The sequence below is a fragment of the Aquarana catesbeiana genome, linkage group LG10, assembly GCF_042186555.1.
Source record: "Aquarana catesbeiana isolate 2022-GZ linkage group LG10, ASM4218655v1, whole genome shotgun sequence".
Classification (NCBI taxonomy): Eukaryota; Metazoa; Chordata; class Amphibia; order Anura; family Ranidae; genus Aquarana; species Aquarana catesbeiana.
The window spans coordinates 60093746-60108112 of record NC_133333.1 but is presented as its reverse complement, the minus strand read 5'-3'; the positions used below and the strand labels follow the sequence as shown (position 1 = coordinate 60108112).

Sequence of the window (14367 nt, the reverse complement as noted above, 5' to 3'; positions counted from 1 at the left end):
GAGGCAGCCCCTTCTTATTTAAAAGGAACATCAATACACAAGATGCCCAATGTTGTTCAAGGCTGCTGAAGAGTGGCTGCCATTGTTACTTTTTTAATTTATTGCAGACATGCACTGGGGGTCTTTGACAGTCTTGGGCAATGCTGGGCTTCGGCTGTGTCCCTTTAGGATTTTCTATTTGTAACTGCATATTGTCAGTTCTGTGAATGAAATTGCATTTATGTACAGGGTTTATCTTATTTATGTTTTTGTTCTGTACATAACCTACCTGGTTTCGTAGCATGCCACCTCAATTTAAATTGTGAAATTAATTTATCCCACCTGCCACATGACACCACCACAATCTCTAAAACCAGATGGCCACTTCATAACCTCAGTTGTGATGAAAGATGTATCCTTAATTCTCTTTCCAGAGATAAATCTATGATTCTGAAAACAGCCAACAAGGGTAGAGCAATTATCCTGGACTACAAACCATAAGACATGGGGTGCTACATCCGTAACGTTGACATCACTTACATACAGGTTATTGTGGCTCCATACATGGACATACAGCAGAAAATGTTTTGACAGCAGAAGACTGTTGTGAACAATGGGGTGGATTTATTGACACACTGACAACTTTCCTAACCTGAAGCTCCTTCCTTTCCAGTTTACTATGGCCTTCCAAAGCCATAAGAGTCATAAGGGCTACAACTGTCTGAGATTTTGACCTATTGTCTTTGGCTCAGGCAGGATCACACAGCTGTTAGCTCAACTTGTCCTTTATTTTCTACAGTTCTAAGTTACATTGAATTCCTACATGTGAGCCTGTATGTGATTGGATCTTTTCTATTGCTGACTCCCTCTTCCACACCCCATACCCTTGGTTGTACTAATGCAACCAGAAATGTGTCTGCAGAGGCAGAATATTTTATTGATGCAAACAGCAGAGACAAAACACTGTACCGACACAACCAGAAATACATCCACAAAGAGAGAAGCCAGAAATGTATCATCAGAGACAGAATACTGTGCTGAGTGCTGACACATCCACAGAGATAGATACTGTACTGAGAAAGAGACAAACTACTTTATTGATGCCAACAGAAACACGTCCACAGAGACAGAACACTGAATGCATTCGCAGAGGTTTTACTGACACAATCAGAAATGCATTCTCAAACACAGAATACTTTGCTGACACATCCAAAAATGCATTCGTAGAGACAAAACACTATGCTAATGCAACCAGAAACACATTTGAAAAGACAAAATACCGTATGAGTGCAGAGCAACTCCATTTTTAAATGGCTTGGGTAGCTAGGTGTCCCCTATGCTGGCCCTAGCCGTGACCATCATTGTAATAAACAAAGATACTATTTTAATAAAAAGAATAAAAGTCATATCAATTGCTTATTATAGTCATGGTTAACATTCATTAAATCAGAAATTTGGGTAATAAATTTAAAAGAGCGAACAAAAGTCCTGGATGGCTTAACTCCAATGTAAAAATGCATATAAAAGCAAAGGAGAAGGCCTTCAAAAAAATACAAGGTTGAGGGATCATCATCAGCATTCAGACGTTATAAAGAATGCAACAAGAAATGTAAGGGTGCAATTAGGATGGCTAAGATAGAACATGAAAGACACATAGCGGAGGAGAGCAAAAAAACTCCCAAGAAATTCTTTAAGTATGTAAACAGTAAAAAAGGAGGACAGACCATATTGGCCCCATAAAGAATAAGGAAGGACATTTGGGTACAAAGGATGGGGAGATGGCGAAGGTATTGAATTTATTCTTCTCCTCAGTCTTCACGAGTGAATCGGGGGGCTTCAGTAACCAAAACTGCAGTGTTTGACCTCATGACACAACACAGGAAGCACCTCCATGGTTAACAGAGGACAGAATTAAAAAAAAAATTAGACTTAAGAAACTTAACATTAATAAATCACCGGGACCAGATGGCTTGCATCTGAAGGTACTTATGGAACTCAGTCAAGTGATTGCCAGACCGTTGTTCCTAATTTTTACAGACAGTCTACTGACTGGAATGGTACCAGCTGATTGGAGAAAAGCCAATGTAGCACCAATATTTAAAAAGGGCCCAAAATACATCCCTGGGAATTAAAGACCACTTAGCCTAACATCAATAGTATGTAAACTCTTGGAGGGGATGATAAGGGACTATATACAAGATTTTAGTAATGAGAACGGTATCATTAGCAGTAATCAGCATGGATTCATGAAGAATCGTTCTTGCCAAACCAATCTACTAACCTTCTATGAGGAGGTGAGTTGCCATCTAGATAAAGGAAGGCCTGTAGACGTGGTGTATCTGGAATTTGCAAAAGCATTTGACACAGTTCCCCATAAACGTTTACTGTACAAAATAAGGACCGTTGGCATGGACCATAGGGTGAGCACATGGATTGAAAACTGGCTACGAGGGCGAGTTCAGAGGGTGGTGATAAATGGGGAGTACTCGGAATGGTCAGGGGTGGGTAGTGGGGTTCCCCAGGGTTCTGTGCTGGGACCAATCCTATTTAATTTGTTCATAAACGACTTGGAGGATGGGATAAACAGTTCAATCTCTGTATTTACAGACAATACTAAGCTAAGCAGGGCAATAACTTCTCTGCAGGATGTGGAAACCTTGCAAAAAGATCTGAACAAATTAATGGGGTGGGCAACTACATGGCAAATGAGGTTCAATGTAGAAAAATGTAAAGTAATGCATTTGGGTGGCAAAAATATGAATGCAATCTATACACTGGGGGAGAACCTCTGGGGGAATCTAAGATGGAAAAGGACCTGGGGGTCCTAGTAAATGATAGGCTCAGCAATGGCATGCAATGCCAAGCTGCAGCTAACAAAGCAAACAGAATATTGGCATGCATTAAAAAGGGGATCAACTCCAGAGATAAAATGATAATTCTCCCACTCTACAAGACTCTACAAGGTCCGGCCGCACCTAGAGAATGCTGTCCAGTTCTGGGCACCAGTCCTCAGGAAGGATGTACTGGAAATGGAGCGAGTAAAAAGAAGGGTAACAAAGCTAATAAAGGGTCTGGAGGATCTTAGTTATGAGGAAAGGTTGCGAGCACTGAACTTATTCTCTCTGGAGAAGAGACGCTTGAGAGGGGATATGATTTCAGTATACAAATACCATACTGGTGACCCCACAATAGAATTAAAACTTTTTCGCAGAAGAGAGTTTAACAAGACTCGTGGCCACTCATTAAAATTAGAAGAAAAGAGGTTTAACCTTAAACTACGTAGAGGGTTCTTTACTGTAAGAGCGGCAAGGATGTGGAATTCCCTTCCACAGGCGGTGGTCTCAGCGGGGAGCATCAATAGCTTCAAGAAACTATTAGATAAGCACCTAAATGACCGCAACATACAGGGATATACAATTATTATTATTATTCAGGATTATTATTCAGGATTTATATAGCGCCAACAGTTTACGCAGCGCTTTACAATATAAAAGGGAGACAATGCAGTTATAATACAATACAATAGGATTAAGAGGGCCCTGCTCAGAAAAGCTTACAATCTAATAGGGTGGGGCAGGTGGTACAAAAGGTTGTAACTGTGGGGAATGAGCTGGTGGAAGTGGTAGGAGATTAGTTGGAGACGTGATAGGCTTTCCTGAAGAGATGAGTTTTCAGGGATTGCCTGAAGGTAGCAAGAGTAGGGGATAGCTGGATAGATGGAGGTAGCGAGTTCCAGAGGATGGGAGAGGCTCTGGAGAAATCCTGGAGATGAGCATGGGAGGAGGAGATGAGAGAGCTTGAAAGCAGGAGGTCTTGAGAAGAGTGGAGAGGTCGATTTGGGTGATATTTGGAGACAAGATTAGTGATGTAGCTTGGGGCAGAGTTGTGAATGGCTTTGTATGTTGTGGTTAGAATTTTGAATTTAATTTGCTGGGTGATTGGGAGCCAGTGTAGGGATTGAAGTAGAGGGTTGGCAGACACTGAGCGGTTGGTAAGGTGGATAAGTCTGGCAGCAGCATTCATGATAGACTGAAGAGGGGATAGCCTATGGAGAGGTAGGCCAATGAGAAGGGAGTTGCAATAGTCAAGGCGAGAGATAACAAGGGAGTGAATGAGGAGCTTGGTGGTTTCATTTGTTAAAAAAGGGCGAATTTTAGAGATGTTACGGAGGTGAATTCTACAAACTTTTGACAGCGATTGGATTTGAGGCTGAAATGACAAGTCAGAGTCTAGGATTACACCTAGTACCCTGGCGTGAGGGGAGGGACTGATGGTTGCATTGTTGATTTTGATGGAAAAGTCATGGAGGGGGGCACGGGCGGGGGGGAATATTAATAGCTCAGTTTTAGAGAGATTTCGTTTAAGGAAGTGGTGCGACATCCATGCTGATATGTCAGTTAGTAAGTTAGTAATGCGAGAGGAGACTGAAGGAGTGAGGTGAGCAGTAGACAGATAGATTTGGGTGTCACCAGCGTATAAGTGGTATTGGAAGCCGTGGGCAGTTATTAAGTGACCAAGGGAGGAGGTGTAGATAGAGAAGAGAAGGGGTCCAAGAACCGAGCCTTGGGGGACCCCCACAGAAAGGGGCAATGGAGAGGAGGAGACAGAGTTGTAGGTGACACTGAAGGAGCGCTGTGATAAATAGCCAGAGAACCAGGATAGAGCAGAATCTCGAAGGCCAAGGGAATGTAGTTTATTGAGAAGGAGCGGGTGGTCAACAGTATCAAAGGCCGCAGAGAGGTCAAGTAGTAGGAGTATGGAGTACTGGCTGTTGGTTTTAGTAGTTAGTAAATTGTTAGTGAGTTTTAGTAAGGTAGTTTCCGTGGAGTGCTGCGAGCGAAAGCCAGACTGTAAGGGGTCAAGAAGGTTATTTTCATTGAGGTAGGAGCTAAGACGGTTGTAGACTAAGCGTTCTAGAAGTTTAGAGGTGAATGGGAGTAATGAGATGGGTCTTAAGTTGTTCAGGTTGGTAGGGTCCAGTGAGGGCTTTTTAAGAATGGGAGTGATCTGCGCATGTTTTAGAGGGGAGGGGAAAATGCCACTAGAAAGGGAGAGATTGAAGATGTGGGTGAGGGAGCATAGGATAGAAGAAGAGGGTGACCGTAGTAGTTGTGAGGGAACAGGATCCAAGGGACAATTGGTTAGGTGGGCATCCGAGAAAATTTTTGTAACCTCTTCCGTAGTAGCCAATTCAAAAGAGGAGAGTGTTGAATGTGCTGCTGGGCAAGGTATGATGGGTGGGGAAGACGTACGCACAGTGGAGATGTCCTCACGAATTGCATCGATCTTGTCTTTGAAGTGATTGGCAATCTCTTGGGCAGTGAGTGAGTTAGTGGGTAGAGGGGGTGGTGGACGAAGCAGAGAGTTAAAGGTTGAGAAGAGCCGACGGGGACTGGATGACAAGGCATTAATAAGTGAGACAAAGTAGGCTTGTTAGGCAGCATGGAGGCATGAGTTGTATTTTAGAAGGGCAGATTTATATAGGGTGAAGTCTTGCAGGCATTTGGTTTTACGCCACAGTCGTTCAAGAGCACGGCAATGTCTCTTGAGATTTCTAGTGTTGTCAGTTTGCCAGGGTTGGAACGGTCGGGGCCTAATTCTGCATGCGGTTAGAGGAGCAAGTGCATCTAGTGATGATGAGAGTGAACTGTTGTAGACAGAAGTGGCCAGGTCAGGACAGGACAGGGTAGAGATTATGTCACATAGGTGGTCAGTAGCAGAATAGAGAAGAGAAGGGTTAAAGTGGCAAAGGTTTCTACAAGTAATTGTTTGCTGCTTGGAGGGATGGGTGGTTGGAGGCAAGGATACAGTGAAAGTAATGAGGTTGTGATCAGATAGAGGAAAGGGGGTGTTGGTGAGGTTGCCAGGGTTGCAGAGATGGGAGAATACAAGGTCAAGGGTATTACCATTGGAGTGAGTGGAAGTATGTGTCCATTGGGTTAGGTCAAAAGATGAGGTTAAGTTGAGAAGTTTAGCTGTAGTTGGGCTGTTAACATTGACAGGAATGTTAAAGTCACCAAGAATAATGGTGGGTATTTCAATGTATACAATGTAATACTGACACATAATCACACATAGGTTGGACTTGATGGACTTGTGTATTTTTTCAACCACTGCCTACTATGTAACTATGAAATGTTATATTTTCTTTTCACAGGATTGTCTTTTTTGTATTTGTCATTCAGCAGTATTTTACACCTATGTCTTAACCCCCCTGGCGGTATTCCCGAGTCTGGCTCGGGGTGGATTTTACATACCAAAAGCGGTATCCCCGAGCCAGACTCGGGCTTGCATCGCAGGATCCAGGAAGAGATTACTTACCTTGTCCCCTGGTTCCTGCGATGTCTCCCCGCTGTGATCGGCGAGCCGCTGTGTCTCGCTCGATTCACAGTGCCGAGCTCCGTTCCCTGCGAGCGTTGCGACGCACGGGGACGGAGTTCGGCGGCAAATTCAAAAGTGAAACACACAGTAAACACACAGTATAGATACAGCATACTGTAATCTTACAGATTACAGTACTGTATCAAATAACTACACATCCCCTTTGTCCCTAGTGGTCTGCCCAGTGTCCTGCATGCAGTTTTATATATATAAAACTGTTCTTTCTGCCTGGAAACTGGAGATTGTCCATAGCAACCAAAACTGTCTCTTTACATCAAAAGTGGTTTTAGACCAGCTAGAAAACAGCGATAATAAATTAGAATCACTTGCAGAATTGAGCGATAGTGATTTGTGGGGAGATCCGTCATCAAACACTAAAAGTAATAAAAGCTAAAATTCTGGAACTGAGCAAATTTCAGTGTTTTTGATTTGATTACATTATTATATAATTTTTATTATTATTATATTATTATGTGTTTTAATTATTTATAGTTAGTTATTATATTATAATTTTTTATTTCGTTTTTCAAACTTTATCATACCCGGGATGTCTACTAGACTCTTGTTTGGACAGATTTAAGTGAACTATTCCTAAGAATTACAGGCCTACAATATAAAACGCCAAATTTCTGTGCAAAATAATGGTACCGCTTTCAGCACCTAAAATCTGAAATAATCATACCGCCAGGGAGGTTAAGAAAGGGCTACGTAAAACCCCCTTTTCCCTATTCATTGGTCATCCTATACTGTAACCCAGCTGTAAAAATTCTTTACTTTTTTGGATGGTGAGATACAAGGGCGTTCAAGTCAAACCGGTACTTCTAATTTTACATGTATAAAAAGGGATGCTAGGTGGTGGTACTGCACCCAGTAGTAAGTGGCAAGTGTGTCCTATTACCTATAGGCGGTGCACATGTCACGGGCCAGTACAGAGACCGTTAATCAAGATGGCAGACAACAGCGTTAGTGCGTGCATGGAACAGAGTGTGGTGATGAAGTTTCTTGTGAACTAAGGCGTAAAATCCATGCATATCTTTAGAAGACTCCAAGCACAGTATGGCGATGAGACGCTCAGTTGCAATAAAACATTTGAATGGTGTAAACATTTCAAAGATGGCCATACATCCATCAGTGACAATCCCAGCCGTGGTGGTTCCCAGCCGACAGCAGTCATTCCTGTGAACATTCAGCGCGTGGAACAACTGATCCTGGATAATCGACACATCAACTGCCGTGAAATTGCACAAGAGACGAATCTTTCATTTCAGCACTGATGACGAAGTGAAGCAGGCTGTCCTAGGATGATTCAGGCATACTGACAAATATTTCTGTGCAGAAGGTTTCCAGACATTGGTAAAATGCTGGGAGAAGTATAAAAATGTAGCAGGGAAGTATGTTGAAAAACAAATGGAGTTTTCACTCCTTGAAATTTGTTTTTTATTGTATAAAATCAAAAGTCCCGGTTTGACTTGAACAGCTCTCATAGTTTACCAAAGGGAAATGCATAGGGAGAGCCTTGCCAGTGTGGTGATGCTCATTCATAGTCCAATTAGCAAAACTGAAATAGTATATACTATAAAAAGGTATAATATTACTTTAATATATAGTATAATAATATACAGTGGAACCTTGGATTATGAGCATAATCAGTTCCAGGAGAATGCATGTGTAGCACCCTCAATCATCAGGTAGGTGCTAGTAATAAGATTTTTTGTTAAATAGACTGTCAGCACAGTCAAATCTAGGCAGGCCTATGCTGCAAGCTAGGCCTGTCTGTTTTGATCTGTGGGCTGGGAGTGGATAGAGTAGCAGTGGGTGTGGCCAACTGTGCTCTGGTTCTGAGGCGCCTCCGTTGCTTCCAGGGAGAATGTTCTGGAAGAGGGGCAGGGCTTGGAACTGGAGTGGCAGGCAGCTCATGTGGGAGCCCTGACCAATCCCCAACTGGAATTGGCAGGGGGCGGGCCTCCTATATAAGCTGAGGTAACATGCCACTGGGGGAGTGGTCGGCTGAGTGAAGTGGAGAATGGAATACTAGACAGCAGCAGGAGGGAACCCCAATCTGGGGGGGGGGGGGGGTGAGCCAATCGCAGGAGGAGGCCCAGGGAGAACTGTGAGGGAACTTCGCCTTTACATGATCATTGGTGATGTCCTTATTATTACACAGTGATCGATAAGGAACTCCTGGAGCAGAGGGGCAGGTGAAGCTGTCGGAACGCATTGTCCGGTCAAGTTCTCCATCAAGGACTCAGGGCAGAGAAAGATCGGTGAGTGTACCACAGTGGAGGGCTGGATGTGCCAGGAAGTCTGTGAGGGAACTTTGCTTTTACACGGTCATTAGCAAAGTCTTTGTCATTACACGGTCAATGATGAGGAGTCCTGGATCAGGGGAGAGACTGTGGGGATATGTGTCAAATCAATGTGGCCTGAGGGCACAGGATTTGCAAGCTGGGCTGGCTGGGAACAGTAGTCCACCATCCAACATGTGCTTTTAAACTACTAGGCCTCCGGGGAGAGGTGCTGCAGGCCTTTGGTCTAGTAGCAGCGAGCAACCAGAGCTAGCTTACGGAACTATTCAGAGTGGGTCCTTCTTACTTATAGAAGATGTGGCATATACAGTACATTGAAAACTACAGGATAAGTTTGCGCAGGAGGAGAGGATTTCTGGGAACATCACCCTTACACGGTCAAGAGTGACGTCCTCATCCTTACACGGTCATGGGTGAGGAAATCCTGGAAGCAATAGTCTGCAGGAGTTGAGCAGAGGAGGAGAAATAGTCTGCATGGTGATGCAGGAGAAAGGTCATAGCAGTTAAGCATGCACATTATTTCTCCAGGCTCTAATTATGTGCTAATCTGTAAAAATCTACAAATATGATGGCAAAGTGAACTATTCTATGGGCATCCCATATACCCTTTTCCCCAACTAAGTTGTATCCCCCAATAAACAAAAACAAAACACAGCAAATGACTTTTCATTGTCTCTGCAAGTGATGTATGGAGTCTGGCAGCATGGTGATATGGTGGATGTTTGTTACTAGTGGCAACTAAACCGCTACACTTGTAATCCAACGCACTTGCACATCAAAGCGAGTTCCCCATAGAAGTCAATGGAAACAAAGATAATTCTTTGCACATCGACTTCTTTTGTATGCAGTACAGCATGTGGCCAGAGGTGGGGGGGCGCCGGAGAGACTCGGAAATACTCGGAGACCGCTCGGATGCACTTGGAAACCCTCAGAAAGGCTCTGAGAGTATTTCTGAGGGTTTCCAAGTGCTTTCAAATGGCTCTGAACGGCCCTGAGTGTCACCACCGCTCCTGCACCTCTGGCCAAATGCGGTTTTGCACACCGCAGAGGCTTGAATCCTGCACGTTTTGCAAGACAACACTCGCAAACCGAGTCAGAATTCATATATTTCATATCTTCACACTTCCCCCACCCAATTCCAGCGGCGATCTTTTCTCTCTATGTCGAATCTTTTCTCTCTATGTCGAATCTTTTCTCTCTATGTAGAATAACCTTGGACTAATAGAGATAAGGTTAGGCACATTCGACCACAGGTTCGATAGACACAGATTGTTATTGTCAGTGTCATGTTGAATCTCCTATCTATATCGAACTGTTGTTGCAACGAAAACGAAAATAAAGCATTTGTTTATGTCGGATCTTTCGGTTTTCGTATTCTGCACTTTCGTTATCATTTGTTAAAACGATATCGAAAATACCTGAAATTCGGATGAAAATGCAGTCAGACAAAAACGAATGCACATGTCTACTAAACAGGCTGATCTGATGGGCACTGAACAGGCTGCATTGATGGGCACTGAACAGGCTGAGCTGATGGGCAGAGAACAGGCTGAGCTGATAGGCAGAGAAGAGGCTGAGTGGATGAGCAGAGAACGGGCAGAGCGGATGTGCAGAGAACAGGTTGAGCTGATGGGCAGAGAACAGGCTGAGCTGATGGGCAGAGAACAGGCTGAACTGATGGGCACTGAACAGGCTGAGCTGATGGGCACTGAAAAGGCTTAGCTAATGGGCACTAAACAGGCTGCATTGATGAGCACTGAAAAGGCTGAGCTGATTGGCACTGAACAGGCTGAGTTCATGGGCAGAAAATAGGCTGAGCTGATGGGCACTGAACAGGCTGAGCTAATGGGCACTGAACAGGCTGTGCTGATTGGCACTGAACAGGCTGCGCTGATTGGCACTGAACAGGCTGCGCTGATTGGCACTGAACAGGCTGAGCTGATGGGCACTGAACAGGCTGAGCTGATGGGCACTGAACAGCCTGAGATGATTGGTATTGACCAGGCTGCATTGATGGGCACTGAACAGGCTAAGCTGATTGGCACTGAACAGGCTGAGCTAATGGAGACTGAACAGGCTGAGCTAATGGGCATTAAACAGGCTGAGCTGATTGGTACTGAACAGGCTGAGCTGTTGAGCACTGAACAGGCCAAGCTGATGGCCACTGATGAGGCTGCACCAATGAGCACTGATGAGGCTACGCTATTGAGCACTGGTGAGTATAATACACTCTTTAAATGTGCTTTAAAATGCATGGTTTTCCCTTTTATGAACAAAAAACTAATGACTTTATGCGGTTGGGCTGGTATGAAGTATAACGTACAGTATCTCACAAAAGTGAGTACACCCCTCACATTTTTGTAAATATTTTAATATCTTATCTTTATATTTTAATCTTTTCATGTGACAACACTGAAGAAATCAGTCTTTGCTACAATGTAAAGTAGTGAGTATACAGCGTGTATAACAGTGTAAATTTGCTGTCCCATCAAAATAGCTCAACAAACAGCCATTAACCACTTAACAACCGCGCTATAACCGAATGAAGGCTACAGCGCAGCTCAATAACTCTGGGAGGCCGTACTATGGCATCGTCCCAGAATCGCGTCCTGTGGGGAGTGCAAACGGGAGTATCCATGATCACGGTAAATGGTCGCTGACAAATGACATAGCAATCACTTGTAAACAAACCGGTGTCATGTCCGGTTCCTCTCTCCCCTCTCTGTACCGATCGGTACAGTGTAAGCGGAGAAGGGAGAGATCAGGTGCAGCAGCGCTGTGGGCTTTGCAGGACTCATCCCATCCATCCATACTCAGTCATGCCATCCATACTAACAGCCATGCCATCCATACTCAGCCATCCATCCATACTCAGCCATCCATGCCATCCATACTTAGGCATGCCATCTATACTCAGCCATCCATGTCATCCATACTCAGCCATCCATCCATCTCAGCCATGCCATCCATACTCAACCATCTCATCCACCCCCATCAATACTGAGCCATACTCAGAAATACTCAGCCATACTCAGCCATACTCAGCAATACTCAGCCATACCCAGCCATACCCAGCCATACCCAGCCATACTCAGCCATACCCAGCATCACTCAGCCATATCCAGCATCACTCAGCCATACTCAGCCATACCTAGAAATACCCAGCTATACCCAGCCATACTCAGCAATACCCAGCCATACTCAGCTATACTCAGCCATGCTCAGCTATGCTCAGCCTTACCCAGCAATACCCAGCCATACCCAGCAATACCCAGCCATACTCAGCAATACTCAGCCATACTCAGCCATACCCAGCCATACCCAGCCATACCCAGCCACACTCAGCCATACCCAGCCACACTCAGCCATACCCAGCCATCCCCATTTATGCTCATCCATGCCACATCAATGCCACTACAGTGCCCATCAGTGCCATTACCAGTGCACATCAGTGTCTCACAATAGGGTAATAGGTAGATTTGACATTTATGCCCCTAGAACACCTGATGGTGCTCCCTGCATGTTCGGCCTCTGTATGTGGCCAGGCTGTGGAAAAGTCTCCCACATGTGGTATCGCCGTACACAGGGGGAGAAGCAGAATATATTTTGGGGTGTAATTTTTGGTATGTACTTGCTATAAAAACTTGTAGAAAAAAATTACATGTTCAAAAGACTCATTATGCCTCATAGATTATATGTTGGGGTGTTTTCTTTCCAAAATTGGGTCATTTTTGGAGCGTTTCCATTGTCCTGGTGCTCCATGGTCTTCAAAAGTGCAAGAGGTAGTCAAGAAGTCATATGTGTAATTTATGTCCCTAGAACACCTGATGGTGCTCCCTGCATGTTAGGCCAGGCTGTGTAAAAGTCTCACACATGTGGTATCGCCATACTCAGGAGGAGTAGTAGAATGTGTTTTGGAGTGTAATTTGTGGTATACATATGCTGTGTGTGAGAAATAACCTGCTAATATGACAATTTTATGAAAATTTTTTTTAAAAAATCTTGATTTTGCAAAGAATTGTGGGAAAAAAATTAAAACTCACCATGCCTCTTATTAAATACCTTGGAATGTCTACTTTCCAAAAAGAGGTCATTTGGAGAGTATTTGTGCTTCCCTGGCTTGTTAGGGTCTCAAGAAATGATATAGGCCGTCAGTACTTCAGGTGTGATCAATTTGTGATGCGCACTGAACAGGCCGAGCTGAACATGCATTTGCTTGCACCTAAGCTGTGTGCATCTTATTTGTCCTGTTTACCATTGTCACCGAGAGTGAACATGAAGAAAAATCCCAAATTTTGGGTTATCACCAGAACAGCAACAGAGGAGAAATCTTCCAATAGGGACACTAGTTCTGATGACAATCAGGGATTCCCTCACTTTGGAGGCACTTCGAAGGGAACTCTCCCTAATGGGACACAGATGGCAAAAAAAAAAAAAAAAGTTTGATCAAGGGCATGTTTATGATGGGTTGCCACATGACTATAGTAAACGTAGCCTAGTTTATCTAATCACAAATTCATTGGTGAATGACATAAGGCCCCTTTTACATGGGGCTGATTCGCTGGACGGACTCCGCTAGCTCAGCAGGGGATTGCTCCATTGATCCCCGCTGAGCAGGCGAATGACAGGTCTGTCTCTGCTCACTGTGCAGAGACGGACCTGTCAGAGCCCCGCTGTTCTCTATGGGGAGATCAGATGAAAATAGACATCCTGTCTATTTTCATCCCATTCAAACCAATCCGCTGAACGGATGGCTAACGTATCGCCATCCAACTGTTTTGAGCGGATCTTGTTGGATCGGATGGCAGGCGGGTGTCAGCGGACACATCTCCACTGACATTCGCCTGCCCATAGAAGTCAATGGGTGGCCTGCTCAGATCCGCGTGAAAAGCGAACAGGTGGATCCGAGCGGGCCGATCGTGTGAAGGGGCAAAACACATTTTATTTATTTATGTTTCAAATCATATGCTACAAAAATGGTGAAGACCTTCCGCTATGTGTTTTTTGACTGTTTGCTTTTGCTGCTATTTTGATAACAATTCTTTTCTTGCATTCCAGTATGGTAACAATTTTATTTGGGTACTCAGATTTATAAGTTTAAGAACCCCTAAGTTATGGGATCTCAATCTTTAGATCACCTAAAAGCTTTATTCATCTTAGTTTACAAAAACAATCAGAAAATAATATGGGAAAAAATATTGTTTCTGTTCACTGAGATTAAGGCTGTTCCAGTCCCGTCCCAAGTCACGAGTATTTATAAATGTTGCTTATCCACATTGGACCTATGCTTACACATGCTGCGTTCCAGGGAGGGTCTCTAAATCGCCCACCCTCATGTGTGGCATACTATACATAGCACACAACCATGTTGCTTTAACATACCTCTCAGATTTCACTATAACTATGAATATACACAGGATCAGGGACAGCTGATGTCTGAGTTTTATCTGTTAGAATCAATCAGGATTTCAGGGATTCTAAACTCTCTCTTCTCTCATTTCTTGTCTCTTTGGCAGCACGTGGTTTAGTATTTAGCACTCCTGCCTTGCAGTACTAGGGTCCTTGGTTTATATCCCAACCAGAAAACCACCTGCATGGAGTTTGCATGTTTTCCCTGCTCTTGTGAAGGTTTTATTTGGGTACTCTGCATTAGTAGTAGATTAATTGGCTCCTGTCCAAATGCATATGAGACAGGGATCCT

At 44.0% G+C, this 14367-nt stretch overlaps 1 protein-coding gene across 2 annotated transcripts in view; it reads left to right on the top strand.

Moving 5' to 3' along the window:
* Positions 1-14367, top strand: part of LOC141110716 (protein kinase C and casein kinase substrate in neurons protein 1-like) — a 214292-nt gene that overhangs the window by 34121 nt on the left and 165804 nt on the right. The window contains exon 1 of one of the 2 annotated variants that reach the window (XM_073602250.1): positions 8570-8624. The exons of the other annotated variant lie outside the window; for it this stretch is intronic. The gene's annotated coding sequence lies outside the window, so the exon portion shown is untranslated. Of the gene's footprint in view, positions 1-8569; positions 8625-14367 lie in introns of those variants that run through there. 2 annotated transcript variants of the gene reach the window in all.